General features: G+C 39.4%; 1 protein-coding gene across 15 annotated transcripts in view; it reads left to right on the top strand.

Moving 5' to 3' along the window:
- The window catches only part of LOC129731420 (uncharacterized), a 195,682-nt gene that overhangs the window by 41,776 nt on the left and 127,012 nt on the right, over window positions 1-26,894 (top strand). The window lies entirely within an intron of this gene.

Below are 26,894 nucleotides of genomic sequence, written 5' to 3'. Positions count from 1 at the left end.
CTTTCTGTCTATTTCACCAGTCTATTGAGGATTACCCTCTCAAGCACCTTGCCCGCCGTGTCCAGCAGGCAGATTGGTCTGTATGCCGATGGGTCACCTGGTGGTTTTCCAACCTTCGGCAACAGCACCAGCCTCTGGCGCTTCCACACGTCCGGGAAGAGGCAGTCGTCAAGGCATTTCTGCATGACCGCCCTGAACAACCCGGGGGCTTCTTTGATGGCCGTCTTGATGGCCAAGTTCGGGATTCCGTCTGGTCCCGGAGCCTTGCCTACCTTCAGGGAGTTTGCGATCTCGATCAATTCATCTTCCGTCACCCTTACCGTATCGTCAGCCTCTGCACGGCTGCCGTCACTCACGGTAGGTGGTGACTCGTCAGCCGGAGGCCAGGGACTTGGTTCGTGGCTTGGGAAGAGGCCCTGAATGATCGTTTCTAGCATCGCTGGTGATTGTTCGGCCGGGGCTAGCGCACCTCTAGTCTTGGTCATAACGATCCTGTAGGCGTCACCCCACGGGTTCGAAACAGGCTCGTTTGCTGGCTCTGATTGCGCTCTTAAGCGTTGCCTTAGCGGATATGAATGCGACACCGCGTTCCGCTCTTTGCTCGTCGGAACGTGCGCGTTGCATCCTCCGTCTTGCACGGAGGCATGCATTGCGCAGGCTTGCTATCGTATCGCTCCACCAGTATGTCGGTGGCCTACCCTCTCTAGGCGGACGAGACCTAGGCATCGTGGAGTCGCACGCCCATGACAGCATCGAATTTAGATGGTCCACATCCGGGAGCAGTTCACCCCCTTCGTGCTTCCATCTAATTACCTGCCCAAAAACATCTGCATCGAAATGCAATGTTTTCCAGCCGTAACAGGATGGAATATTGGCCCTACTCGCTGCTTGCTTCCGCACGCCTACCTCATAGCGGATCGATTGGTGATCGCTATTCGTGTAGCTGTCGTCTACCCTCCAGTTCGTGATCAGTCCCGGGCTGCAGAACGTCACATCGATAATCGATTCGGCACCGTTTCTACTGTAGGTGCATTTTGTACCAACGTTAGCCAAGTCTAAGTTGAGCTTTGCCAAAGCTTCCAACAAGACCTGGCCCCTCTGGTTTGTACAGCGACTCCCCCACTCGACAGCCCAAGCGTTGAAGTCACCCGCAACCACCAACGGCCATAGGCCCGTCAGTTCCACGGTTGCTTGATCGACCATCTGCGCGAACGTTTCGGTAGACCAACTTGGCGGAGCATAGCAACTGCAGTAGAATACTCCATCCACTTTGGCAATAACGTACCCCTCTCTGGAGGTCGACACAATCTCCTGAACCGGGGACCTGCCTGTCGTGCAAATGGCCGTCTTCCCAGACTTGTCCGATACCCAGTTACCGTTTCTGGTTGGGATACGGTATGGGTCCGAGACGATGGCCACGTCCGACAACGACTCAGCAGCCGCTTGGTGTAGCAACTGCTGCGCCGCATAGCAGTGGTTCAGGTTTAACTGTATCACCCTCAGGCCTGCGGCTTAGTAGCCGGCCGTGCAGCCGGACACTTGGGGCCTCCCATTGCGTGTTTGGCGTCCCGTTTACCCGTGCATACCAGACACTTGGGAGGTGCACCGCAGTCCCGTGCCTTGTGGCCTGCGCCACCGCAGCGGCGGCATAAATTGGACCTGTCGGGCCCTTTGCACGACCAGGATTTATGCCCCCGCTCAAAGCACCTGAAGCAAACGTCAGGCTGTTGGAAGGTGCCCAGAGGGCAGACCGACCAACCCACCTTCAACGTGGCCTTCTGCGGTCACTACCACTCCACACTCTCGTTCGAAGGCTTGTGCTATGTCGCACCCTTCGGTGATCTCGTCCAGGTTTTTAAGCTGGAGAGTCACTTCAGGAGTGAGGGCTCGGATTTGAACCTCCTCGCCTAGCACTTCCTGGGCCGTCTTTTTATAGGCACAGCCCTTGCCCTTCGCCTCTTTGCGGAGTTCGAGGATCACTGGAAAATTTTCACATTCGATGTGCCGAAGAAATTGGCTGTTTTCTTCGGACCTGGTCCTGAAGAATCAGTAACGGGCTTTACGGAGCTTGTTGCGCAGGCGACGTTGCCCAGGACTCCACCAAGGTTTGCGTGAAAAAGTGGATGTACCGACTTTGCGACGCGGAACGAGTCTTTCGAAGATGCCATAAAGCGTATCATGAAAAACAGATACTGTTTAATCTACAAAGGTACAGCTCAGTCGTTGTACCCAGTTGATTGCTGAAATTTCATTGCTTAACAAGCTAGTGTTACATCTCTTGAAGTTGAATTCCGTAGTATTTACTGAAGCGTTGTTGAGATCCGGTCCGGTGAATTGCGTATCGAGTTTTAAAATAAAAGGTAAGTGATGCTCATTTAGTTTTAGGACTGAAAATGGCGCGCTAAAATGTTCTACGTAATCGGGAGAGTTGACGTACGCTAGGTCGAGAATTCTACCACTTGCGTTTCGTAGGCTATTCATCTGAATAAGACCAGCAATGGACATTGATTCACTCAGTGAGACCTTTCGCTCTGATGATGCGTTCGTTTGACTTAACGTTAGCCATGAAAAGGCTCGGCATAGACATGAACATAATGAAGTGGTATCTCGCCGTGCTGATTAGTCGTGCAATAACTGCTTAATTCGGTAGCAGATCATTAACAAGAACAATCACTAAAGGATGCTTTCAAGACGGGATTTATCAACCTTGTTGTGGTCATTAGTGGTAAGCGATCAACTCCAAATCCAAACAGAAAAATGCTTCGGAGTTATTTCCTACAAAATGCAAACTCTCTGAATCTTACAGCTCAAAGGTGCCGGCGAGAGGGCTTGAGTGTAAATACCTTCAGAACAACTATGTTTCTTTTCATTTGAAAAAGAAAATACAAACCTGGAAGGCACGGGAATAAAGCTATCCAGTGAAGCCAAATTTTTGGGGATCATACTGAACAAGATCTAAAATAAAACACTCAAGTCAAGTAATCACCAAGGCTACAAATGCTCTATGAGTGTGCAGCAAAACCATTGGAAATAGGTGGGACCTCAAAGCCAGCATAAAACATAGGAAGTAAAAAAAATATTCAGACCAAGAATTAGCCATGCCTCGTTTGTTTGGTTTCGCAAAATGAATGAATCATCCTGATTACAGTTTCGTGGGAGTATTTATTTTTTTAATGTTTACCGTAATTCCGTCCTAATGTAAGTTCAACTGTGTTTAATTCAAATATATTGTAGACCCTCATAATGCCCATAAAAAGATCGAAACGTCGGTGATGAGCAGATATAAATCAACGCAATTTATTAAACTAGCCGAAATATCACCCCCTTGTATTAAACTAGATAAAATCCAAAGTAGGCCTGTGCATCGATTTGTGAAGCCATGAGAAGCACTCCATCAAAAGCTTTAGATGCAATACTTCACCTTCTACCACTTCGTCAAGTGGTTCAACTAGAGGCAAAAAAACGTTCTTAGTGGAAATATATTTTTTGTGAATCGGCAAACTAATCTGCAAGAAGGAGATCCACAGGACACGACACCTAGGAATACAAGATTTCCAGTAAATAATCTAATGCAAAAAACGAGGATTGGATGGAAACGACACCAAACTCCGAAATTCTCTACAGAATATTAGAGACAAAGCGAGAAAGTTGGGAACAAGGTGGGCCCAGAATTCGGAAAGGCTCACTTTGCTTCTACACAGAGGGCTCTGAAATGAATGATTCTGCATAAGTGAGGTTAATAGATCAAGGAATTAAAAAATCTTTTCTCATGGTACATTCAGGCGGAATAATACGCGCTAATAGAATGCGCGAATACGTGTCCGCATTTTGTGCCATAGTCAAGCATTACAGAAAGCCCAAGAATTCTCCTGTTTACCATTCTAAACTAGTGTGAGAATGCATCCTATCACCCAAGGAAATGATAAGGCTGACTCACTAGCAGAGATGCCAGACTTTTTTTTGGCAAGTCTGTATAATCCATAAAAATGTCTGTATAAGTCTGTATACCGCTGCGAAAAAAAGTTACCGATACATTGATACCTAATTATTTGTCGACCTGTCAGATTGTTTTGTTTTATTGCTTGTTTTGATTGTTCTTTTTCGCGTCTATCATAGTTGGTCGATTAATCGATAACTAATTTTTCTTTTAAATCTAAGTAACACATAGAAGTAAGAGTCTTTCCCGTGATAAAAATCGTCGTTCGTCGTAATGTAGCTAAACTGATACATGATGGCAGAAGTCTCGCGGTTATAAAAATAGTACCTTCAAGGTTTGGGACATTTTAAGCAATTCTTCAACGTTGGATATTGCTCCGAATAGAACGAACGGTCTTTTCAGCAATACAACCTGCATGGCAATCGATCGAGACAATCAGCTGTTTGTTACTGGGGGCGAAACAGGCAGATTAGTGCCCACGGGGCCGATAAAAACCCCGATAGCCTGACTCGATTCGTTGTCATGATTTCACTCTCAAAAACGCAAGATTAATATGTTCAGCAAAGTGTTCAGTTCCTAGTTCACTTTTTTCAGCAACGGCTACAGTGACTTTTGGTTTTTGTGTTCGTTTTTTTGTGTATACTGGTAAAACCATTATGTCGAATATCAGATATCTGTGTAATATCTGTATTAAACTAAATGTCTGTATAAAATCTGTAGGCTTATGCGTGTCTGTATCGCAACACAGAAAGTCTGTATAATATAGATTTGTCTGTATATCTGGCATCTCTGCTCACTAGCTAGATAAGGGAACGACCTCTTGAGCTTTCCTAACGTGAATCGGGACGGCATCCAAGCAACAATGGCTTTCTCCAGCATACTACCGCATTTTGGGAATGCCTCATTAAATATCATAAATTATTCGACTAACCTGCAATTTTTTACTGTCGATATGCTAACCCAGCACCGGGGCACCTCGCTTAATAATTTGCACTTTTGGTTCCACATCACTATTTTTTCTCTCTTTCTTGGTGTTGTTTTCATTTTCACGCAGGCCACTAGAATTTTTTACACAAATACTAGCACGTACAAGACGCGTAACTACCAAAACTACGTATACTTTTCTCTTTACACTAATTAACATCGCGATCGTATCTAATTTTCGCGAAAAATCGGCTTAAATGAACTGAAACTTGCCTCAAAAGTGTAGTGCCTCACAAAATTCCAGTTTTTGCTTTTTTCTAGTTTCAAGTCAACTGCGTGTGTCAAATTCTGCGGCCGTGTTGTCAGCACTGCTAGTAACAGGCTGCGCTAGCATATAGAAATGTTCAAGTTGTTATGATTCTTTTTAATTTTAAGGCATCAAAAATAATTGAAATTTGGTAACCATAAACTGTTTACAAAGATAAAATAATGCTTAGACGTCCCGATTCACCTTGAACATTAGAGACAAATTTTGTAGATTTACCGGCTTAATCAGTCCGTGTATAGAAGCAAAAACGATTTTTTGTTTCTTAACCCGACAGTTTCGGTGACTTTATTTCACCGGAACTGTCGGATTAAGTAACAAAAAATCGTTTTTGCTTCTATACACGGACTGATTAAGCCGATAAATCTACAAAATTAACCGCTACAGTCGACAAACAAACAAGAACATGAGAGACAAAAAAATCCAAGACCACAGGACAAATCACAAAATAATGCTTTTACTTATAAGTGGAAAAATAATTTTAGTATAGTTTCTAATGCAAATGCTTCTTTGCTTTGAAGGTAATGATTCAGCCTTTACAGCTAGAGTTAATTAGTTGCGACCTAAAATTATGTCATTTCGAGGCCAACCGGAAGGCTGCCTGAGAGCGTTCAATTCGAATCTTACTATTCACCATCCCTTTTCGTCCTTGACCTTACCAGTCATAGATCTACAATCGAGCCAAGCCTGCAATAACTGCGCCAGCCGGGTGCCAGTTTCTCATTCATTCATCAGTGAATACAAATTTAATGACTTTTGCAATGTTTGGCTAAGTTCCAGGCTAGCAGACTGGTAGGCACAGAAAAGTTTGACGTTGATAGATGTGCCTGGTGTGGGCTTTCCCCCTCCCCCTTAGTTGATAATATATTTCGCGACAATATGGACTCGATGACGCATATATAGACAGTGTCAGTGTTTTTTGTCAACAAGATTTTCGCTGGTGTTTATTTTCACTCACGGTTACTTAGCCTTTTTGCCGCCTTTGGCAGTTGCTGTGATGTGGTGTGTGGTTTGCTGTTACATTTGAGATATGTGTAAATATTATGATAGCATAAAGCTCTTCATCCGCATCAATCTCGTTTATTTTGGTGTGTTCCCACCGAATTGAGCTGCCGGCATTTTCTGCTCAATTTGCGCCGTAAAGCGGCTAATGTAATAAATATTAGCTGATGATCATCCGAGAAAAAAAAATATCTAAAGAGATCTAATTTGTGATAGATCGCCAAAAACGGTAGAGAATAAGAATACAATCTAATACGCGTTAAATGTTAGACGTTGTTCTTGTTATCAAAATGATGTCGGATGTGAGCCTAGTTCCGCTTTCGTAGTGATGTCTGCAGAAGTCCAGATTGAAAATTAGACGGATGGAAAGATGCTAATTATTTTAACTACAATCTATCTATTACTAGAAAAAATCTAAAAAGGTCGGAACTTTGTAAATACAAACTTTGAAGCAATTCTATCGAAGTTGATGTATGATTTTCACTTAAAGTCGGATGGAGGAACAGGCTAATTAAAATCGAGGATGACAACGATTTGTTTTCAACGACTATGTTTGATAGTTTGAAATACATGTGCAATTATCCGATTGGTCAAACCAAGAATCGCTGGGTTCACCTCTCTATTCAGTATGAATCAAACCACATGAAGCTCCATTTTTTTCTCATTTCTCTTAACACCTGCATGGCGATACGATAAACATAAGCAGCTTTAAGTACTTAGATTTGAAAGGTGGTTAAGTTAACAGTTAAAGATTAGCAGGAACAGCTCAAGGATCATTACCATTACTATCACACACATCATTAGCGCGTTGGTAATGAGCAAACCGATTTAATGAAACGATGGTAAAAATGTTTATTATTTTCGCGACTGTTGATTTTTAGTCGTTAGTCCACAGTTTTGCGTGGAGGAATGGAGTATAGTGCGGGTGGCGAAAACATTACCCACTTCATGTGTACGCACGCAGTCACAAATCGTGAGCTCGATTACGGCGCTATCCTATAAACCATATTCCGTATTACCTACTTTTATACCCAGTGGGCATAGCTGTGTGCAGGATTTTGTAGAGGAGGAGGGTGGTGAATATTTCTTGGAAAAAAAAAAACATTTCTTCTTAACAATATTCTCTACCTCGGACTATTTATATTACTAACTGAAGATAAATTATTTTTTGGCTGTTGAATCTTTATTCTGTTATTTACTTTTTTATTTATTTATATTGCATATCTTTCTCAAATTCACAAACCTATAACCGTTAATTTAGTCGATTCTTTGAACATCAAAACAATTGAATAATAGCGTTTAAATTTGGATTGGACTTCTTAAAATTTTCATCCAATATCAGCTGTGTTTTTTCATTATTTTCGGATTGCTTAATTTACCTAGAATTTCGAGGACATTGATTGAATCTGCAGCTCCTGATTCCAAGTCTTGCTATTTTTGTGCATTTTTTATTTCCACTGCTTTAATATGAGCTTTGAATTTCTGCCATAAGACATTTTCATTGTTCAGCAAATAGAGAATTATGATAGGACATTCTATTCAAGTTTAATTCGTTTTGTTCATAACTTCTAACGTTTCAATAATTGTATGAATTTATGACTCTCATCAAAGGCGTTTTTTCTTTCGCCTAAAGAAATCGAGAAAAAGTGCCTAGGGAGGAGTGGTGGAACCTTAAAACCACCTCCGTGAGCACGGTCATGCCTTCCATGGGCGAGTTCAAAAGTTACTCTGGCAAGCAAAGACAGATGGCTGCCCCGGCCAAACACGATAGGCGGTCAGTAGTGTACGATTATTCAATCTCAGTTTGTTGACCCACATCCAAGACGGTGTCGAATTATTGAGCCTTTCGATTGTTTCCTTCTGAGTATTAGTTTCCTTAGCATTATGTACTGCTGCACTCACGGGTCAAACGATTAGATGTCGGCCGGTGACCAAACACTTTTGCCGGTAAGTAGGCTAATATATCATATGCACGAAACAAATTACTTTACTGCCGGTGACACAGATCACGATTGCTGTTTTCAAACGAAATTCGGCACATTGCAGTATACTTTCATAAATTATTTTGAATTGACTAAAATATGGGCGAAATTATTCTCGCTCTCTTGATTAAGTATGCCTCTAAAATCTATGAACTGTGAATGATGTGCCGACACACTTGGAACGAAAGTTCCGCTTCCCGGCTGCTTCGTAGACTCGCATGTTGGGCTAATAATTTTCCCTGGCGGTGTCTGATTCTCTTCTGCCAACATGCACGAAAATATTGACCAAGCCAATTTGGTAGCGGTCAGAGCACTCCGAGGAGACCAGACATAGTCTCTACCTATATCTACAAGTTATCGCATATATTTAGTACTCCCACCCTGTTTACCAGTCTCCAGTGTCCGACGTCTGCGGGTGTTTAAGTAGTTTTGTTCCAGGGGTTTTATGCTACCGCACAAAAACTTTCCCATAAAAATCTTACTAGTGTGTGCGTGTGTGAGTTTACATGTGCGGTGTTTTTCCTCTGGACAGGATATTTCATGGTTAAATTTAGTCTGGCTGTTAGGTAACCTTACACCTTTTTTCCAGCACTTGCGTGGAAATATTGAAGGTCGAATAAAAGGACATTGAATACGTTTTTTTTTTCATCTAGAACTCGATAACAACTCTACGATTGCGCACATTTTTTTACAATCGCTTGTTTTGGCCTACATACGAGGAATTACTATGCAGAGAGCTTTCGTGCATGATTGGTGATACTATTCAGGTCGTTGCCCGTGAATAGCTTGGATAACCGATTTGTCTAACGACCGGTGGCTGGTAATGAATTGTGTGGCGTAAGCGACAACTTTCTTCTGGTGGATTATTTTCTCTGTAATTATATGCACATGATCATATATGACTTAATGATCGCCGATTGCGAATTGTTACTCAAAACCAAGGTTGTAAACTATTACTGGGGCTCATTTTTTTTTCTCAAGACAGTAGCTCATTTAAAAAGCACAATTTTGAACGAAGATGACATAAAATGAAAATAAAATTTGTAACGGCCTTATTAGAAAAAAATATTATAATGATTTGCTCATGATGATTTACTTCGTAAATCCATCCGTTTTCAAGTTATATTAAGTTGAGAAAATGAAAAAAGAAACATTGAATTATACATTAATTCCAAATAGGGTTGAATTTTAACTTATTTCTTCTTGAACTTTCAAATTCCAAAATTATTCCAAATCTTTTGATTAGCAGACCTGGATAGAGCAATAAAAGACAAATTTTTACTTCAAAAGTAAGTTTTACGCAATTTTCAAAATCTCAATTTTTTAGAGAAAAATCAAATTCTAATGATGCAGTATGATTTTATTACTAATTTCAAGTCTAATTTCCCTGAATGCATCCGGTTTTGAGATATTTTAAATTTAAGTTTGGGAATTTCCCGTTTTCTATGGAAGTACGCTCCTCATGCGTTTTTTGTGGTTCTCCAGCTGCTGGGTCCAGCAGCAAACTGAAATTTATTGAAAAGAAGAGTGATTGAATGAATAATTTAGAAATTATTTTCGTCCTATGATTTATTCAACTCATGCAATTTAATTTCCGTGAATGTGAACATAATCATAACTACTTGAAACCCCTCTTAGAGCCTTTGATCTCAATTTTTCTCATTATTAGGATTCGAGAAGTCATGCCTCAAAGAAATCGAAGCGTCAATATTTTGACCGATGAAAAAACCACAGATGTAGTTCATGAAAATGTTGAAATCGATTATTTTTAAACTAAATGTAATAGAATTGCATTAAACTTCAGATTTGGTGTTGTTACAAAAAAGTGATACAAACGACCGCCCGGAATTGAAATCTGTTGCTAGATTGATTTTACCAAATAAATCCTTCTTACACCTAATTTACTGAAGTCCCGGAGAGAAACTATTCTCTTTTTCAATTTTTCTCCTCATTCTTTTTCAACTCCCTAATTCTTAGTTCTGCTCTGTCATCTGCAGGAAGCGAAGAGAAAACTTTATTGCTTCTTTTTTGTCCACTTATTTTGCTGATATGTAAGGCTGTTGTTTTTTCTCCCACAGGAAACAAGGCGTTTAGTATCAGCACTTTATTTTTGTGTAATAAAGTATTGTAATGTAATGAATGAGATCGGGTAACCAACCCCCGGTGGAAACTACGGTCGTATGCTGACTGGGAAGGGGGTCGTACGCGGCTGTATCTCCATAGAGGCAGCGTACAACAGCGTCTGACCCAGAGTGGGCGGCTGGAATTATGGAATGCTGTATCCTCGCCAGCTACACCTAAGATGGCAGACCCATCAGCGGGATGTAGGTATCGCGACTCTGGTAAGGTAGCATACCGAAACCTTTCTTCAACCACGAACAACGAATTTAGAAATACGGAACGGATCGATCGGCAACGACCTAGGCTACGAACATTGAAAAAGATTAAGGTAAACGATTGGAAATTGGGTACCGTAAACTGGGGTGACTTTGATCACTTTTTTGAATGTATCTCAAATATTTTCAGAATATACTGAAAACAATCTTGTTTGATATTTTTTAAATAAGTACTGGCATGCATTGAAAAAGATTCAGTCACTGCTTCAAAAGTTTAGCAACAATTTTGCTGTTTTCAAATATGCTTTAAAATTTTTACATCAATCATCATTCCGGGGTGACTTTGATCACCTTATTATTTTGATGAATTTGAAGTAACACTGTGCTACTTTCACTAAATTAAACAGCCTAAAACGACTTAAGCGAGTTTATAAATGTGGGAAGCAATTTGGGGCCATTCACATTCTACGTGAACCGTTTATAATGGCGAATGTCCAAGATTCATACAAAATTTTTAGAATATATATGAATGATTATTCACTGAGAGAGAAGGTGGTCTAAAATTATCAAAAACTAGTCCACAAGGAATATGACTTATGAAATTGTCCAAATTTGCATGCTACTTCACGTCTTGGGTTTTTGTTAAGAAGAAATAGAATAGAGTATATTGGGATTCAACATTGCCTTCGGGGAAAAACTTGCAAAAATAACAATAAAATGTATTGTTATAATATTTGTTCATCTTAAGAACTAATCTGAGAACAAAATAAATAAACTTTACGTATTGCAACTTGTTTTTTTGAATCTGCTTGAACCGATTGTTTGTATGCAACAAAAATCGCCAAAAATACACTTTATTTTCAATTAATTTTTTAGCATGAAAAACACTCTTTAAATAGCAGGAAATGCACGAACAGTAGCAATTCGAACATATATCCACACAATCAGTGAGGATTACGACAAATCCCAAGCACTACGAGCGCTAATTTACCACATTTTCAAAAAAGAGGTACAGTGATCAAAGTCACCCCAGTGATCAAAGTCACCCCAGTTTACGGTACTTGTAACGTCCGATCTCTCAGTGAACCTGTGCGGGCTGGCTTGCTTGCTCGAGAACTACAGCGGCAGAAAATCGAAATCGCAGCGATTCAGGAGGTTCGGTGGCCAAATTCCAGAGAATGGGAATTCCGTGCAGTAGACCCTATTGCGCGCACTTCTCTCAGGTACCACATCTACTACAGTGACGGCAAAGCAGCGGAACGGGGCGTCGGTTTCGTAGTGCTGGGAAATCAGAGAACAAGAGTCATTCGGTGGAGGCCCGTAGATGACCGTATATGCGTGTTGAGGATTAAGGGCAAATTCTTCAACTACAGTTTAATCAACACCTACGCACCAACAAACGACAAATCCGATGAAGTCAAAGATGAGTTCTATGACAAGCTTGAGCGAATCTATGACGAGTGCCCAAAACACGACGTAAAAGTGGTCATCGGAGACGCAAACGCACAGGTTGGGAGGAGGAATTCTTCCGTCCGGTCATTGGAAGACATAGCCTCCACTCGTCAACCAATGAAAACGGCCTGAGGCTGATAAAGCCTGCTTCCAGATCGATCACGTACTGATTGACGGTCGGCACTTTTCGGATGTTACTGATGTTAGGTCTTTTCAGGGACCAAACATTGACTTTGACCATTATCTCGTCGTTTGTAAGATCCGCGCAAGTGATACTCGAATTAAACATTGACTAAACTGCGTAACGGTTTAATAAAACAGCACGTGCGTTGATTGGTAAGCGGTATCGCTGATAATAGCAGGAAAACATATGATCTTTTACGTTGTTCTCTCAACTATTCTCCGCACTCAGATCCCTACTACTAAGTAACCCGTATAGAGATTGGGCGACGTGATCGCGCTTAACTACTGATCCTGTACATAAAAGAGAAGACACATCAAAACGGGCGCGCTGTATGATTTTGCATGGCCGTTTATCGTTCTAGTGTGACGTTTACCATAACGGTGAGCGTCATGTCTTCTCTGTTATGTATAAGTTTACTACGCCTCAGCGCTGCAAACTTTCACTGTCATGAAAGGACTTTCAGTTGGAATTGAAACCTTAGAATTTCAATTTTCTTCGAACAAGCTGATAATCAAAAAGGTTTTTAGCTCCAATCAGTTGATAGTGATAGCAACATTTCTGTGATTTCGCACACGCTTTGTTGCTTTAGCGATGTTTATGCGGTTGAGAAAGTAGATGCTCATATAGTTCATCGACTTCATGCGATGAATTGGCTCAATTCAAATAATTCCGATATTACATCAGACATCCCATTTCTTTCAATGACCGGACTTTCATTAAAAATTGACACTACTGACGCTGCAGGTCGTTCCAACTTGAGACCGTGAAAATGCGGTTTTTGTCATTTTACGCCACTAAGACGGTGTATGTAATTATGAAACATGGAAAATCAACGAAGAAAATGATACAGACTTAAAAAACAACTTGATTGTTAATCGTTAATGAAGAAGATATTAGTTGAAAAAAGCACCATATTTTCCTATTTATTGGTTGTTTTAAATATCGCTTTTAATGTTGTATCAAATCAAAATACAAGAACAATCTGCTCCCGCAGTGATTTTTATTTTATTACGTAAAAGTTTTAAAAAACATTGCCTATCATTTCTGCGCACAAAAAAGTTATAACGCAAAAATCGTATGAAGGCCATTGAAAATTAAACTAAAAAAAAACACACAGCAAATTAATTTTTCCTCAAAAATGCCTCCTCTAAGATACCGCATATTTTTTGTAAAACAGTTTAAACTATATTTTAAACACTGGTGAATATTTATGGAGAGTTTTTTATTTCTTGAAAAACGTTTGAACTCTGACATATATTTAAAATATTCGTATGATGAAGGTGCTCAGTCACTAATCGAATATGGAAACTGGCAAAGTTCTATATATTCAAAGCCTAAAAAATATGCACGAAATATGCTGGGTGCGTAACTAACACTATTTGTTGGTAGATGGCGCCAGCAGTAAGTGCTGGTCGATTTTTGTGTTGATATGAATTGTTGGTAAACAAACCGCTTTGACCCGATACTGATTTTGTTGTTGCCTCATATACTTTCAGTTGTGTGAATAGGTACGATCTTGTGCCGAGCAACAGTCGTTTGCTTAAAATATTTCTTTTCTCATTTCGCTCAAAGAAAACGGCAGCTGAAGCGCATCGAGAGTTAGAAACGTTAATTGCTTTCGCCGCTTCAAAGGCGGTAATTTAGATGTTGATGTCTGTCAGTGTGAAGGAAGGGCAAAAGCCTTCGAGATACTGAATTGGAGTAATTGAGAAATTGAATAATTGGAGTAAACGAAGAAACAGCTTGCTTCGGTATTAAGAGTTTCTTTCCAAGCCATCTCCAAGCCATTGCATGCTTTAAACACGATTCAAAAACAAGAAACTTGGATTTTTTATGATTTAAAGCCAAGAGACGTTTCGTTTGTGAACAACTGCTTCAGCGAAAAAAAATTTTTTTTTCTTCATCGCATCGTAATGGGTGATGAAAATAGGTTCATTACAATAACGACGAAAACATTGTCATGGAGACAAGAATGATCAAAATGTCATGGGGACTGTCTGTTCATGTTTCTTTATTGTCGGCTCGGAAAAATATACACGCTGCCAAGTTTATTCCGTGTATTCGAAGGATCTAGTATTATTAATTATGAGCTATTGAAACGAACGAAGCCGTCACTGGAGGAATGGTATCGACTTCAATTGATGCGATTAAGCCGGAAAAAAGCACGAACACAACCCCAATACGAGCAGAGGCACTAAAAAAAATTCTACCTCATGACAACGCACGGCCTATTTGACGCACGGTTATATTTGACAGATGTTACACCGTCCAGTTATAACTTATTTCGTTTAATTGTACATGGTTCAGCTGACCAGCAGTTCTGTTCGTATAAAGACATCCAAAAATGGCTTGATTTGTGGATGTTCTCAAGACTGATTAATTGTTTTTTATTTCTAACCCTTCTGAATATTCACAGGATGCTTATATACCTTTTGTGCATAGGGTCAACTGCTAAAATAATTTTATTCCAAAGGGTTTTTCAATAAGTGCGCAAAAGAAGTAGACCGATAGAGACAGCAAACGACGCCATGTTTTTCCCCACTCTCTTGACATTTCTCTTTAGTAAGGTTTACCATTTCATATTGGAAAGGTAAACAATCCAACAAGTCGAGATTCATCTGATTGATGTTTTTGACAACGTTTTCCTTTGCCTTGAGCCTCCACTTCATGATTGCTCAGAATTTCTCAATAGGGTAAAACGGGAGGCAATTGGGTGGGTTAAGGTCCTCCGGATCAAACTGGACCCCTTCCTCTGCATACCATTCGTAAACAACTTTGCTGTTATGATAACTCGCCAAATCTGGCCAAAACATCACGAGATGGTCGCGGGATCTAATAAACAGCAAAAATCGTTTAAGGAAACACTCTTTTTGGTACAGTTCCGACGTCATTGTCTTACTTGTAACGAAAACTTTCGTTTTTCTGCTACAACTGCAAATGCCCTTTTAAGTTGTAAAGTAAATGTATGTGATTTTTCGTGTATTTGGACTTAGAAAAAATTTCCCTCGTCCAGACGGGACGGGTCTCACACCCTCAGCACGTGTTCATTTTTCGCATTCTCGAAAAAATCAAAAACATTGCCTACTTTACAACTTAAAATGTAAATCATAGGATGAAAAATGTAATTAGTTCATGAAGTATTGCAAATGCCCTGTCAAATCAGAACATTTTCGAACAAGTTTGTCGGAAAAACAAATTTTAATTTGGCTGGAACATACCCCCGAGTCGTTGCCAAGTAAAATTTTTGACCTGCACTCAGACATTTTTTCACGTTATTGTTACGTGAATGCTCCTATACTTGTTCAATTTTTGTCATTTTGCATGATTTATGTGACAAACATAACATTTACGTGAAAATTACATGCATACCATGGTTACCCAGTACCAACTAGGTGAACTTTAACGTCAAACAGGATGTATCGCGTGAATTTTCTGTGCAAAAATATCTAGAAATCAAAGTACGAAGCTGTTATCTGATTTAGTGTCAGAACATAAAGCAGAATTTTTCGATTGCTAGCCAATAAGTTCATTTTCGGAAAACCCTAATGATATAGAGCTTACAGGTTTCACACACCCTCAGTTCAGAGGTGGAGTTACCAGAACACAAACAGCTGTAGCAAACAGTAACTATCGCCGGCGAATCATCATTTGCAAATTGACGAATTTGCATACCCGAGCGATCTATTACGCAACATTTTTCGATAATTTCCATTTTCTATCTCTTAAAAGTAAGAGAAATAATGGAAAACTTACGTTGCATGAAACGTGATAACTATCAGATACTCAAATGCTTTTCACTTTACCAGTAGATGAATTCTACGTGAACCTCACATCATATGTCTACTGAATAAGATTCGAAGGATAATTCATCTCACCAGGTTAAGGTGAATTGGGACATGGTCGCGATCAACTCGAATTTTGCAATCTAATTTTTTCTTGATTTATGAAGACTACGTACATGAAACTTTGATCAATTGTTTTCACAACTGTTGCATGCCTAAAGTAGCAATTTGAGTGCTGTTTATTTAGTGGAAGCCGAATTTTCTACGATCAAAATACAGAAGTAAAAAGAACTCTAACCTCAAAATTGTATAGGAAAGGGCCACAATCCCGTTTCACCTTAAGATGAACTCAAATGACAATCACTTGAAAACGATAGTGGAAAATATTAACGTAACTTTTCTGGTAACTATAACGTGAAAAATATTTTGAGTGTGGGATTTGGCCGCAGTCAGCCTTGACATAGGTTTCATCGTCCATCAGAAGACACCCGTCGAATTTGGTCAGCACCTGGTCGTATAACTTCCAAGCACGGATTTTGACCACACTATTCTGTTTTGTGGTCTGTTTCGGCTGTTTGCTAGCTCGTTACAACTTGATTCCTTCCCGGAGTCAAATTCTCCTTACGGTACTATGGGCAGCACCGCATTTTTTGGCCAAATCACGGTCCGATTGGGATTCCTTTTGATGGTCTTAAAAATCCTACCACGCTGTTTTCGGTCGACAGTTCTACTCTGATGATTGGCTTGAGGCTTTCGAATCGTCGTCAATGTTTCCTTATATCGTTTGATAACGCGCCATACGGTATTCTGGGCAATTTCAGCTGTTTAGCGAGCCTAGATGCAGACCACAATAAATTTTCCAAATATCTGCGCATATTTTTTCCCTTCTTCTGGCTTCCATGTTGGTTGATTTTGGCCCTAATATATTTTGTAAGATTTCCTATGGAGAAACTGAAAAAATGTGGGAAACTTTTCTCATTCGAATAGATTTCTCCGTGAAACTCCACAGATTCTTAATTTTTTATTGCAACTTTTGGAACATATTCGTTATCATTACCATCCCAAAAATTTCCATCACTTCTAAAAGGCGAATAATCTATTTGCCCAACAGTTGTATGAATCGGGTATATTCTTAGTGCAAATATAATTAGCGCAGATTTCTTCTTATTTCAAATTCTAATTCATTTTTGCTCGGTTCTAAGGATGTTATGTTTGGTTCAAACTCATCAATAAAAACTTAGTTAGGCGTATAAACCACTCTTGCGACGGCTGCAAAGCATTTATATCTTTCCCTCGCCGGGACTTGATTTGCATATCGCGCACTACCATCGCAATCACAAGAAAACGGTACACAAACCGAGTGTCGCGTATCGTCGCCGCCGCGCCGCCTGGTCACTATTGCGTGTCAGGTGGGGCACAGGATAAATTCTTGTGTTAGTGTTAATGCATAAGCAGGCGCGATTTTGAAGGGTCCTCTGTTCTACATATTGGAGGCGGACAGAAGTAGCAATCAGTGGCGAACCGTGGACATGGAGCGGTAGCGACATGAGGAGATCTAAATTAGGGGTATTAATGTTTAATGGAATTCTAAAATTATGAAGATAGTTTGATATGGATAATATGGATATTTTGCTCCAGATTATCGCGTTCTTGTAACAATCCCGAGAAACATAGTCTTATTCGATTGAAAATTTACATAAAATATAAAAAAATCATTCGATCTGGTTGAAACACAAAAGACTAAATACCTAGTGCTGAGCTTGCCAGTAACAAGCCTGTCTAGAATCCTGCCAACCATAAAACATTCGGCTTTATCACACGGATGCATTTTCAATGTCTTCGACAGCCATAGTTACTATCCGGCGTACATACCGGCAATCGATAACAGTGCTTCTCGTTTATCTTTATCCATTGTCAGCATATTACCAGTATAGTTTGTGAAATTCCCAGGGATATCATCCAGATGCTTCGCACATATATAGCACAACCATACTGTTAGCAAGCGAATTCGTAGGGTTTGCAGTGGAAACATAGTCGATGGTTCTACTTCAAAGCAACTCGATCTGTCGGCTTCACTCTATCCGGATCGAAATGGATAGATTGTATTGAAATAATGCGCACTTGGACAGGTCTGGGATTTCTGTCTGCAATTTACGTGTTGAAAATTGAATATCAGTTTTTGGATCAATTTAAACGATATATGACATTTCAACGAAATTAGTCAGAACCAATTTAAACTTTACTTTTTTCAAATGTCGATACTTTATGTGTTCAGGTATCGAGAAGCAATTAGGCTTAACTTGCTCATATTTCCATTTTTTCGCCAACTCATTTCGTGTCAGCTAATGTTCGATCCTTTCAATGTTTACACAAGAAAAAAGTCAAGGTCATTGGAATCAGAAGCGAATATTGGTCGCGCCAGGAGTTCAAGGTCAATGGGTGGTAATATAAAGGGAAAGCCTCAACAGACACACTCTCGCATGATGTGGACTATCGCCCACACAGTAGAAATGCTAACAATAGTGATGGTTAATGCAGCGTGACGTTCGGATTCGGTCGTCTCGATGTGGGCTCAACTTTAACAGGGGAAAACTGAATTATTGACAAACCGATGCTTCCTGCTCTGTACATACAATATCCGGTATCGATCGCTATTGGGTACCTTATGTGGTGTATAATTGAGTAGCTATCGTTTTTGCAAAACAAGCGTAATTGAGGGATCTGCGCAATGTTGGTACAAAATGAAACTGGTTATTGTGTCATTTGTTGAAACAGACACAGACACTTGTTTTTGGAATGGTAGGTAGAAACTGTTTTTTTTATCTCCTTTCGTTAATTTTTTATTCCCCTTGTTTGGAATTAAGAATGTCTCTGCTGTGTCATTGATAGTATTTTTTAATAGAGTTATTCATAATGCTGTGTTATGTGTTACATAATAATGAGATGCCATGTTTTTCGCTGGAAATTGGTAAATTGAAATATTCATATAACCCGTGAATCAAGTAATTTGGAACCAGAATTTTGAAAGGAGATTCACTAAGGTGGATTAGTATTGTATTGTAGCGCGATTTTCTCCTGAAGCTAGACATAGAAGATTTTTTGCTTGACTCATAAATGACTCAAAATTGGGACTACAAAACTGTATACTAGAAGGCCTATTTTCCATTTTCACTCTATATTTGCGAAACCATCGTCAATCGATTTACTGATCAATTTTACATAAGAAATGCTGTCTATATTCAAGGTCGCCAGCCTCTCGGCGAATAATTAGTGGAAATTGGGGTTCCGGTTTACCACTAATTAATGGCCGCTGGCCTGGCAAGCTGAATTATAGCATGTCTCATATTAAATTAGCGAACAAATCGATTGGTGATGGTTTCATCCTGTGCAGGGTATGGGAAAGGGTCTATTTTACCCTCTTTCACCTTATATTTGTGTGTTTTGGCCTATATGTATGCTATATCGAAAACAATTTGGCCGAAAAGCGACCTTCTGGGACTAAGACGTTTTCTGAGAAACCGAGGGCTTGATATGGAATATTTTAGAATTGGCTTTTCAAAATGACCCACAACTTGCCTATTTGACATCTTATACTTGATTGTGATATACAAAGATGAACCAACTAGTTTTCGGAAGGGTAAGTGTTGATAGGTGTTTCTTACGTAAAATATTTCGTGAAATACGTTCAAACTATCAAATTAAAAATTATATTGGCTGCATTTCCCAAAAATGCAAATTTAGTTTTTAACTACCAAATATTCTGTCTGACAACACTTTCGGTGATAATTTTTTCTAGATTTCTTAGTTTATTTTCTTTAAAGACCACTGAACATTATACACTCGGACGTGTTGAGTCTAGAAATTGTAAGCAAAATTAATTAACAAATCCAACACTATTTTCATAAAAATTTTATGAGTCGAGGACGGCTAATATTACTCCGGGGTGATAAGTGTGTTTCACGTAAAATTTTCCGAGGAACATGATGACACTATCAATTTTAAAATAAAATTGGTTGCATTAGCGAAAAATGTAAATTTAGTTTTCAAATACAAAAATAGTTTATCTAGCAACACTTCAGGTGAAAAAAAAAACATTTTTTCTGGATTGCTTCGTTTACTTCCTTACCAAACAGTGCCACACCGTGGTGTGTCTTTTGCTGATCGATCCACCTTGCGCGCTGTGCACCTCTCCGTCTTATTTCTGGCAGATTTGTTTCAAGAACTATCTTGACCGGTCTGTCGTCCAGCATCCTTACCGCAACCTGCTAATCTTGGTGGTGTGGACAATAGATGGCTTCCCAAACGGCTCTTGCAGTTCGTGGTTCATCCACCTTCTCCACGTTCCATTATCCATCTGCAGTCCACCTTCCGCTCGAGGACCGCAAGAGCGCGTTGGTCCTCCATAAGCATAGTCCATGTCTGATGGCCGTAAAGGACTACCGGTCTGATCAGCGTCTTGTAGATGGTCGACTTGTTGCGGCAGCGAATTCTTCTCGATTGGAGCGTCCTCCGGAGACCAAATATGAAAGATTTCCTGCAATAATACGCCGATGAATTTCTCTGCTGGTATCGTTGTCGGCAGTTACTAATGAACCCAAGTACAGAAACTCGTTGTCCACCTTGTTTTCATCACCATCAACTTGAACTCGAGCTTGAAGGATAGCACTGTCTTCTTGTGAACCCCTTTTTTCATTTATTTCGGCTTCAATGCATTGATGACAAGTTCAATCCGTTTTGCTTCGGCCTTTAGTCCGATGTACGTACACGCCATCTTCACAAAGGTCCGAGCCACAATGTCGATATCGTTGTGAAGCCAAACAGTTGAACCAGTTTTTGAAATATCGTGCCACTCGTGTCAATCCACGCTCTTCTAATGACACCTTCCAAGGAAATATTAAAGAGTAGGCACTAGAGACCATCGCTTTGCTTTAAACTTCTTTAGTTTGTCCGAAAGTCCGTAGTCGTGCATAATCTGTCATAGCTGGTCTCGATCGATTGTGTTGTATGCCGATTTGAAATCGATGAATAGATGGTGTGTTGGCACGTTGCATCGTGGTATTTCTGCATAACCTACCGAACCGCGAATATCTGATCCGTGGTGGCCTGGGCATCCATGAATCTTGCCAGGTGGTGCCCCACGAACTGCTCCGCAAATGGTGATAGTCAATGGCAGACTATTTGTACCTTGTAGCCGGTGTTCAGCAGAGTGATTGGGATTTCTTGGTTTATTTCCATGAATAATCACCTATCAGTATTTTTCGGACGTCTTACGAGCAGCGTTGCAAAGCGAGCGAGAAGCAAAACTTTTTTCCTCATTTCCGCTTGAGAACGAGACATATGCTACGCTTCTCTAAAGTCTTTTGTACACACGCTTTCGAGATACACTTTATTCTTCATGCATTCCTCTGAGTAGCAGCAGGCACGCACCGACACGTAAAAAACTCTTTTGTTTTGCTACTCAGCGACTGTAAAAGAGTACGTGAGTTCCTACTAGCGAGTAGAAGTACTCGACTAGGAGGAGTGCTTGAGAAACTGTGCTCGAAAACGAAAATGCTTTCTTCATCTACCCGGTTTTGCTTCATGCACGGACAACCGACAGTGGGGCGAAGAATATGTAAACTGGCACGAGTAGAGTATCGGACTGCTTTGGTAAGTTTTTTACAGCAGTATTTTGCAAAACCAGCCGAAAAAACCGCTGCCGAAGTAGTCCGATACCCTATTATTTTTCTGTCCCTCTGCAACCATCGCATAGCATCTTGGAACAATTGACTTCGGCTAGTCGTTTTCGCGAGTAGTGGAGTAGGTACACACGAGTAAACACGAGGAGAGTAGGCGGAAGTGTGTGCATATGATCTAGGGTGCGAATGCGAGCAAGAAAGGAAATGGAAAAGAACGAGAAAAAGCTTGAATGGAGAATTCTCCATTGTGTGATAGCGATAGTAACGAGAACATAACATGAGGTGTTGCATGCTGCTTACGAGCGAGATTAACAACACTGCTCACGAGTCGGGGGTCTGACCAAAAAAAGCATTATTTTAAACAAAGAACAAAATTTGAATTTTTCCTGTCTTCATGACTTTCATTTTTGGAGAGCTTTGTTTTTTATCATACGTCACGATGTGATGAAGAAAATCCTTCCTCTATACCAGTAAAGCTGTTGTTAGCAGGCGAAAAAAAAAAACGATGCTTAACCTCCCTTGGTTTCATATTATAAGAAATTTAAGTGCCTTGTTTTTGAATCTCTCCCAATGTATGCAATAGCTATGAAATGGCTTTGCAAGCAACTCCCATTAACGAAGCTTTTGGCATGAATCATCATTGCGCAATTACCCCAGTGGGACACCTGAAAAATATCCGACAGCAAGAGATGACGCTGTTCCAGTGGTAGTAAAATCCGATTTTCTCCATTCTTGCAGCAATCGATTGAAAAATCATACACACATCCGCCAAAATGTAGAAATAATGGAAATTGTCAAGCTTTGCCGTAACAAAATTTACGTCCTCTGATTGGTCGCTTGCTGGCTTTCTCTAAAAAGGCCGACAGAATAGTATACCTAGTTAGCTGTAGCGTAACGGATTGTAGCAATAGCAGCAGCGCACAGTGGTCGGAGGCCGTAAAAAAACTCGATTTTTCATGTCAATAATTTTGATGTTTCACATATCTCCGAAGATTCTTAAACTGTAAATTTTTTTGACAACCAGTTAAGATATCGATATTTGGTAGCACCTAAAATGTTGATACATCAGGCAATTTCGATGTTTCCATGTTGAGCAACTCCACAAAACAACAGGCAACCAATTTAATCGACCATTTGTGATTTGGCTCAAACTTTGCATAGACGTTTTTATAGGCAAAAGATGGCATTTTGTGCTATTGGTTCAATTTTTTGGAACACGACTCATTTTTGAGAAGCTATTGAAAATGCTATTTTGTGAAGGTCATGATGATTACAAATATTTTTAGGACCAAAACGGTTTGTTTGATTGATGTGACGTCTTCGACAAGTTGTAGATAATAATCTTTCCGAAAAAAATATACGCTTCGAAAAAATAGTTTATTTTTCGAATAAAAGTTAGAGGAAAAATTAAAAATAATTATCTAAAACAGCTCATTTTTAAAAAACCTAATATTTTGTTATGAAAAAAATATTAGTTTTTGAAGAAATGAGCTCTTTTAGATAATTAATTTTTAGTTTTTCTTTTAGCTTTTTATTTCAAAAAATAAATATTTTTTTTTGAGTGTATATATTTTCGGAAAGACAAAATTATTATCTACAACTTTGCCGAAGACGTCACACCGATCAACCATTGACTGGGAAGTCAATCATTTGTTTAAATATAGTTCTTGACAAGTAGGTTTACATTTTTCCTACAATTATACTTACTCTACTGCGAGAGCAATTACAATCTTTTAATGAAATAAAGCCTAAAATATATGTAATAGTGTTGATTTGTCCACCGTTTCTGGCAGAACACACAATAAAAATTCTGACTAAATATTAGTAAATAATTAATTCATCACAAAACGTCCCCCTCTATTTAAAAAAAATTGGCTGGGAAGTATCATTTAGTAGTCTCAAGCTTTTTCATATGAACTTGTAAACCGCTTTCGGTACTACAAGTTGTATAAAGAGAGGACAAATGTGAATGAGAAAAAAATATACTTTTATATTTCCAATGACGTTAAAATTAACTATCGTACGATCTTTTTTTTGCGTTAAAACACGTTTAGTTTGTCGTAGAAAGAAAATTGGTCAAACGGCTTAAAAGCTACACATTTTTCAAAATAAATTAAATTGGAATGTGTCGATTTTTGGACCAGCCTAATTGATAAAGGAGTACCCTAAGAACCAAACAAAAAACACGTGTCTAAAGCCTTTCGATGAAGAACATGGGAACCGGTTTGACATTCATCTTAATATCATCTCATCGTCCGTATTTGTCAATTTTGATTGAATCAAGAAGTAAAATCAAAATTACTTTTACTTTGGAAAAAAATAAATAAATAGAATTTTACAGTAAATTGGACAATTGGTGATGGGATTAATATAAAAGTGGTTCCGCCATACCAATTTTGAGCATGATCGGAGCAAAAAAATCTGATCACGAAAAGGTGCCAGTGGGCGTAAATTGCCATTTTCAACATTTTTCGACATCAGAAATGAGTTCACCGCCACAAAATTGTCATAATGTGTCATTGCCAGTCATTTAAAAAAGACTTGGGTTTTTTTCCAAATTTTGTGCAGATTGCTTCCGGCCCAAACAAATCACTTGCCCGGTTTGCGAGTGATATCTTAGCAGCAGCGCGAAAGAAGCAAACGTTTCGATTTGCCGATGAAACTTTACCTTATTTTGGCAACAACACAAGCAAGTACACTAAAGTCGCTTTTTACGCGGGGAATATGTGCCGCGTACAAAATACCGCGTAGAAAAACCGCGTAAATTCCGGAATCCGCGTAAACAAAACCGCGTAAATTCCGGAATCCGCGTAAAAAAACCGCGTAAATTCCGCATTCTGAGTGAAGAAATTCCGAAAACCACGTAAGAAAAAAATACCGCGTAAATTCCGTAATCCGAGTAAAAAAAACTGCGTAAATTCCGGAATCCGCGTAAAAACAATCACGAAAGAAAACGCGTAAATTCCGGAATCCGCGTAAAAAAATGCCGTGTAAAAAGCGACCTTAGTGTATTCTGTTCTGGTTCCTGGCAATCAACATCTGTCGCGGCCATCTAATTTTCTAAGTGTGGAAACAATTTATTCAGTGTGTGTTGTCAGAAGGCCTAATTCTCCCACTGTCGGGGCAAAAAAGCACGAAGGTTGCGATCAAATTTAATTTTGAGCAGCAAACTTCTTTCTTGATTTAAGCAAGCAAGAGAAGACTTTATGATTTAGTAATGAAACACTCTCAACTATGCATTTGTTGATAGTACGCGTAGCTCTACGTCAGTTATGCGAACGTGTCTTGGATACAACCTCCTACTATTTCCAACTCTCGATAGGCTTCAGCCGCCGTTTTTTCGATTGAAATAAGAAAAGCAGCACTTTTTGCAAATGACGATTACGCTGGTCGACAAAATGAAAAAAAGTGCACTCCAAAAGCTCAAACCGGAGAAAATAGAAGATAATAGCTATTCAACCATTGTGATGAATTTTGATGCCCATGCAAAAAGAGAAAGATCATGTAAAGACAAATTCTTAGTGTATCTTTGAGTATAGCTTACATAATTGATATTACATTACACAGATTTCAAATAAGGTAATCTAACGTCGAGATAAACCTATTTTAGTATTGTAGAGGAATTGGGGCAAAATTGACGTGTTGCTGACATTTTACGTGGATCAGACACCTACAAATCAATTCCTGAATCTTTTTCACTCAATATAAGACTGATTTTAACTACCACTATTTGATATTAGCGCATGACCATTAATGCTCATATATACTCGATTTTATTTCGCTTTTAGAAATTTTTTGAAACCATGCCAAAACCGTTTCCGTAGAATCACCGTTTTGAGCTCAGTTTTTGTCCGATTTAAGATCTGTTTTTTTTAAGATTGGTAAGAAAATGCTAATATGTGGACAAGCTTTTAGAATTCTGATATTTTGCTTTAAAACAAAATGGCATCAACATCGAAAATTTCCGATTCGTCAAAAAATTCAAAATGGTGCCACTGTTGCCTCTTAATGTGTTCAAGCTCGAGGAAAATACATGCGTTAAAATACATGAAAAATTTATACATAGAAACCAAGGCAGAAGAAAAAGTAAATTTTTGTTGTACTGTGTTATATTTGGAAACGGCGAATTTGTTTAAGCAGGTGGAACATTCGAAAAACTATATCTCAAAAGCTTTGATTTCTACTAAAATATTGTCTGTGGATGAATCGTTGAAAATTGAATCCTCGACTTCAAAAAGAAATATACACTCAAAAATACTATTAGTATATCTCTACTTAACATTCTCAATAAGTAATAAAATACACATATCCCTTCAGATCCCGATAAGGTCTGAACCGGTGCATCAACTTTTTTAATTGCGCAAAATTATGCCTGTTTATTTTTCGAATATTAAAAGGATTGAATCATGCGATTTTTCACGAAAATAATCGTTCTGTTCATTTCAAAGTTCGAATAGAAACAATTTGATCAAATTTACTTGTTCAAAATTTACACCAAGAAACATAGGTATATTTTTTCGATAATTTCGACGTTTGGAAAAATCCCGAATCTATCGGGACATGCGTAAACAGAGAAAGGAAATCAGCAAACGAGAAGTTGCTCTACAACGTGTTTACACGGTGACAAAAAAGTCCGGTCACACTTTTTTGGGGTCGCCTGTAGCCTACACGTTGCATCTCTCTGGTGCCATCTATATGTCAAATGAAAGGGTTAACTTTGCTGCCCAAAGTGGTAGAGTTTCGTTTCTGTACAGTTTGTTTACGTTGAGTTGTGAGCCATGGCAGAGTTAAGAGCAGCTGTTATCGCTGAATATGTGAAAGGGTACAAACCCGGACACATATTCAAACACCTAAAACGCTCGGAATCAACCGGAACTTCGTGTAACGGACCATAAATCGGAACCTAGAGACCGGAGGCACTGAGGACAAGGCACGATCTGGACGACCAAGGTCTGTGAGAACTCCAAGGCTGAAAAAGATTACACGAGACCGGATTCGCCGGAATCCCGCCCAATCTGCACGAAAGCTGGCCAGGAACCTTAAAATGAACCGAGAATCAATCCGCCTGCTTCTGCGCAAGGATTTAAAACTTACACCGTACAAAAAACAGGTAGTTCATGGTACCAAAGCTACAAAGGACAAGAGGTACCAACGGTCGCAGGAGTTGCTCGGTTGGCGCGCAGACGACGAGATTATTTTTTCGGACGAGAAGCTGTTCGTTTAGAAGCAAACAGTCAATCGCCAAAATGATCGAGTTTGGAGTGTGAGCCTCCAGCAAGTTTGGAGTGTGAG

Source organism: Wyeomyia smithii, chromosome 3 (genome assembly GCF_029784165.1).
Source record: "Wyeomyia smithii strain HCP4-BCI-WySm-NY-G18 chromosome 3, ASM2978416v1, whole genome shotgun sequence".
Taxonomy (NCBI): domain Eukaryota; kingdom Metazoa; phylum Arthropoda; class Insecta; order Diptera; family Culicidae; genus Wyeomyia; species Wyeomyia smithii.
This window is presented reverse-complemented; position numbering and strand designations above follow the sequence as displayed.